Here is a 5,544-nt window from a genome sequence, read left to right on the forward strand (position 1 = left end):
GGTTACACCCCAAGAAACAGGAGTGCTCATGGAGGGCTGGATGTTATTTTATCCGAAAAGTATCTCTTGAGCCCCTACCATGAGCCAAACATTGGGATGCAACAGGGAAGAAATCAGACAACATCCCTGCCCTCAGGGAGCTTACACTCCCAGGGAGGAGGTAGACAAAAAGCACAATTCATAATATATTTTGTTGATTTGGAAATGCACCATTTGTTGTCACATTTTAATATTTAAAATTGGAGTGCATCTTATTAGTGACGTTGTGTCGTAGTTTATCAGTGTTTTTCCTTTCTCAGCAGTGTGTAAAATAATGGTGCATCTTATAGTTGTTGGCATCTTAGATTTGATGACATTCTCTAGTACTTCAGGTCTTAATAATGACTATGAAAGGAAACAAATAGCCAGGTGTACCTGTCAGAGAACAAATGGCAGGACACAAATGGCTCAATCACCAAGGTGTGGTTGACGAGTTTATTTATTTGCTTGTATAAATCCAAGGGGCAGGAGTCCAGTTTTGTTACGTGGGTATGCCGCATAGTGGTGAAGCTTGGGCTTTTAGTGTCACCATCGCTCCGCTAACGTACATTGTACCCATTAAGGAATTTCTCAGCCCTCACCCTGCTCTAGCCCTCCCACCCTTTGGAGTCTCCAATGTGTATTATTCCACACTCTATGTCCGCATGTACACATTATTTATGTCCCACTTGCAAGTGAGAACATGCGGTTTTGACTTTCTGTTTCTGAGTTATTTAACTTAAGGTAAATGGCCTCTAGTTTCATCCATGTTGCTGCAAAATACATAATTTTTTTTTTTTTTTTTTTTTTTTTGAGACAGAGTCTCGCCCTGTCACCCAGGCTGGAGTGCAATGGCTTTATCTCAGCTCACTGCAACCTCCGCCTCACGGGTTCAAGTGATTCTCCCCCCTCAGCCTCCCTAGTAGCTGGGATTACAGGTGCACGCCACCATGCCCAGCTAATTTTTTGTATCTTTAGTAGAGATGGGGTTTCACCATGTTGGCCAGGCTGGTCTCGAACTCCTGACCTCATGATCTGCCTCCCTTGGCCTCTCAAAGTACTGGGATTACAGGTATGAGCCACTGCACCCAGCCGATTTCATTCTTTTTTATGGCAGAATAGTATTCTTATTCTATTGAATGCTACATATATATATATTTCACATTTAGGAATACTATGGCAGAAAGTATATATGCCACATTTTCATTATCCAATCATCTGTTGATGGATGTTTGGGTTGATTTCATATCACTATTGTGAATAGTGCTGAAGTAAGCATACAAGTGCAGGTATCTTTGACACAGTGATTTCTTTTCCTTTGGGTAGACATCCAGCAGTGGGATAACTGGATTGAATACATCTCCATACTGTTTTTCATGGAGGTTGCAGTAATTTACATTCCCACCAGCAGTGGAGAAGGGTTCCCTGTTCTCCACATCCTCACCAACATCTGTTCTTTCTTGATTTTTTAGTGGCCATTCTGACTGGTGCAATATGGTATCTCGCCGTGGTTTGAATTTGCATTTCTCTGATGATTAGTGATGTTGGGCATTGTTCCATATGTTTGCTGGCCTTTCGTATGTCTTCTTTTGAAACCTCGAAGACAATTTAAGGAAGAGATGGCTGATGGGGTGGGACAGGGTTACAAGAACCCATGGGGGTGGTGCTGCCCCCAGGAGCAAGCCCTGGTTGCCTGAGGCCTGAAGGGGATGGGGCAGCATTCTTAAAAACGGGTTGAACTGAAACCTTAGAAAAAGGACACCCAAGCGCAGCCATGGGTATCAGGCAATGCGGCCACTGCAGGAACTGCCGTCCAGCAGTGTGGGAGCACAGGAAATCGATGTCTCGCCCTAACTACTTCTTGCTCTCTCCCGTTAGGCAAATTCCTGGTGAGGCCAGAGGCCAGGAGCTTGGCTGAGGCAGTCCCTTGAAGCCAGCCCTCAGGGGCCCAAGGCAGGGTTGAGCGGGCTGGACATGGACCTGCAAACAGAAGTAAGTAGCACACAGCTTAGAGAAGAGACCAGGTGGTGATCAGTAGTTCTGTTCTGGTTTGCACAGGGCTGAGGGCTTTCCTGGAATGCGAGCTTTGGCTGAAACTGGGAAAGTCCTGGGTAAACTGGGGTGACTCTCACCCTAATAGACAGTTGCAGGGAAAGTCAGGAAAGGCTACTCTGCAAAGATGTGAGCCATGGGGACATCTAGGGGAGAGTGTTCCAAAGAGAGCAGGACCTGAGTGGGCTGAGCATGGGGTGCAGGAATGTCACTGAGGAGCCGGTGGGCCTGGGTAAGAGGGCAGAGGGAAGTGAGGCCGGGGATGAGGTCCAAGAGTTAGGAAGATTCTGGATCGTGTGCAAGGCCTCGTGCCACGGTAAGGAGTGTTGATTTGACTCAAGCATGACAGAGCTGCTGGGGGGTTTTGAGCAGAGGGAGGACGTGATTCAATGGGTTTAACAGGAGCCCTGTGGCTGTCATGGAAGAAATGGCCCCATAGAGCGTGAGAAGGAGGTGGGGGCAGTGAGGAGGCTCCGGAATATTCCAGGCGAGAGAGGAGGGTGGCCTGGTGGTCCAGGGTGGGACGGTGGAGGTGGGGGGAAGTGGTGGGAGTCAGGCCTGATTTTGAAAATAGAGCCAGCAGGATTTTCTGATCAGTTGGAAGTGATGTGAGGGAGAAAGGAGTCGAGAGCAAATCCAAGGTCACTTCGCACTGTTCCTATGGAGATGCTCCAAACGTAGCACTTATGAGCTGTGATGAATTTATAATTAAGAGTATGTTGCCAGATGCCGCAAGCTTCCAGGCCTTCTCTAGAATGTTCTCATGGTGAAAAACAAAGCTTGAGCGAGACCCACAGTCATGATGTTCACCCCTCAACCCATGAAATGTGTGCTGCAATAGCCCACAGGTATCAGCGGAGTCATCCCATGGCGGTGTATGTGCTGGGAGGTGATCAAGCTGCTTGCTACAAACCCAAAGACATTGGTGTCAGGGGAAATAGAATTTCAGACAGAAAGATGGGGCCTATGGGGCCAAATGAGCCCAAGCAGGGTGTCTAGCACCCCGTCTAGAGAGAGAGGAGAGACTTATGGTCCCCCAGCCCCCAGCTGGGTGAGGTGACCCACCCAGACCCTGCTGTGGTGGGTCTGTTCAGGAGGAGGCAGAGCCGCATGTGAGCCTGCCCAGGGGAGCAGGTGCCATGCAGCCCATAGAAGAAAGGTCAGGGAGGTCTCCCAAGAGGAGCTGACATGTGAGCCAGGCTGGGCAGAGAAGGTGGGAGAGTGAGGAAGGGGGCCCAGGAGGAGAGAAGAAGACCAGGACATACAAAGGTGCAGCCAGCCGACAAGGTCAGAGGGACAGGATCTGGGACACGATCCAGGATGATGGGACCATCTAGATCCATTTATATCCATTAGGGCCCTTTGGCTGCAAGAGGCTGCTGTATAATTCAATCCAAACAGGAATGTAGTGGCTGCCTCTGTGTAGAGTTCTCAGACACAGGAGGGGCTGGGGACCAGGAGGAAAGAGGACAAGTCCAGGGTCTTACCAGGAGGTCTCAGCAGCAGGAACTGGGAGGCATCTTAGATAGGCCCCACCCTGACATCCATGAGCCGACTGATCTTTGCCTTTGAGGGAGAGGAGCCCACATAGCCATGGCAGCCTCATGATGTTACACACGAGGAGCTGGAGTCCAAGGTCATGCAGTGCCTCCACTGCCACACAGCCAGCAGGTGCAGAGGGAGGGTGCCTATCCCAGCCCACAGGCTCCCAGCCTCAGATTTTCCTACCACAGCCGAGCTCTCAACCGCAGACGTTCCCAGGCTACCTTCATGACTTTCGTCATTTGCATATGCTGCCTCCAATATTATGAAAACATTTTTTTAAAAAATCAGTTTACTTATCAATTCTTCTTAGGCAATAGTGTCAGTGAAATCATGTATTTGATGAGCTACTTTTTGTTTCTAATACTCATCAAATTGTTTTATACAATTGAAACAGACAATAGGACAATGGTCATCTATTAAGAGCCCCAATCATCTCTGTGGAGACCTTTCCACAGTTTGGGAAACTGTGTAATATAACTTAGCAGCTTTTCTATTGGAGGATGAAGCAGATGGGTTATGTTCAAACATCTTTTTAGCCCCCAAATGCTCACTGTTAAAGAGAATCTTATATTGAGCTCTAATTTGCAAAACCAAGAAAAGGGGAGCCTTTGGGCTTGGAATGGAAGTTGCGGGGAAAGGAATCCAGCTCACCTGTCTTTCCCCTGGCCATGTGGAAGACCTCAAGGCACCTCCTTGGAATCTAAGAAAGATCCTAGTTTGAAGACATTAGTGCTGATTACAGTACATGCTCTAGTGGTTGTAGGGCCAGGAACGGGGCATGAGTGATTTGGGCCTGTGCTAAGGAAAACAGACTCCAGTCCAAGGTGTAAGCGTGTGCTGAGCGTGGTGGGTGGGCACCTCCAACCCACAGGCTTCCTGGGCTGCAGAGGTGGGAAAGCTGAAACCTGCCTTTCCCAGGCTCCTCTGGGCATGGAGTGGGGTGAGGTCATCTGCTGCTGATGCAGAGACTCTGACTGTTGCATATGCTAACAGTTGGGGCATTAGCATGGCGGAAGGTTCTGAAAGTGTGTCCTAGATTCTGGCAGCCTTGAAATGCACTCTCATCCCAGATTCCAGGATTCCAGGGAGAGTGCTACCGAGATGTTCCCAGCAAACTGCTGAAACCGGAGGTGTTTTATATCAGTAACAACTAAGTGTGACTGTGACTGAGGAGCAGGGACCGGCTGGCTTCCTTTCCTCCTCTGGGCTGAGGGGTTAAGTCTTAAGTGAGTTAGCAAGTTTCAGAGTCAGGACACCTTGAACCCTGCAGAAGGCGGGGCAGGGTGTCGGTGACCCCTTTCTCGCCTCAGGAAGGACCTCTGGGGGCAAGGATGTCCCATCTGCACAGTTCCCAGAGTGCCTGGGTGGATTAACTGGGCAGCGAGATCACAGAGCAACCAGGCCACAAATAGCTCCAACGAGGAGGCAAGACTTTTCCTCCCTGCCCTTTTCAAACTTGCTATGGTGGATTCCTTTTTTTAGTTCGGGGAAGATTGATGATTTCATTATTTGTGGCACTCAGCAACAAATCTCAGAGTTGCAGCTAAAGTGAGCTCTTTTCCCTCGCTGTATCTTCCGCTCTGTTATTCATCATGTTTAATCATTCGCTGACTTCAGACCACCGCAGGCATTGGGAGGGCAGCGTATCATGGACTTGGGACAGTTTTTATTCTTTAAAGGCTGGAGTGGGGACCTTGTAGGAAGGGACAGGGCTGGGGTGAGACTGTCACAGAGTCATGGCTAGAGATGGGCTGGAGCAAGTAAAGCATCAACAAAGGCCACAAAATGACCAATAAAGGGAAGTGACAGCAGAACCCTCCTGGGACCTCAAAGGCTGGCCCTGTTTGCCAAGAAAATCTCTCATGGAAAAGGAAAGACTTAACGCCAAAAAGAAAAGAAACAGCTGAAGGGTTCTCTGCCAAAGGAATG

Source organism: Chlorocebus sabaeus, chromosome 2, assembly GCF_047675955.1.
Source record: "Chlorocebus sabaeus isolate Y175 chromosome 2, mChlSab1.0.hap1, whole genome shotgun sequence".
NCBI lineage: Eukaryota > Metazoa > Chordata > Mammalia > Primates > Cercopithecidae > Chlorocebus > Chlorocebus sabaeus.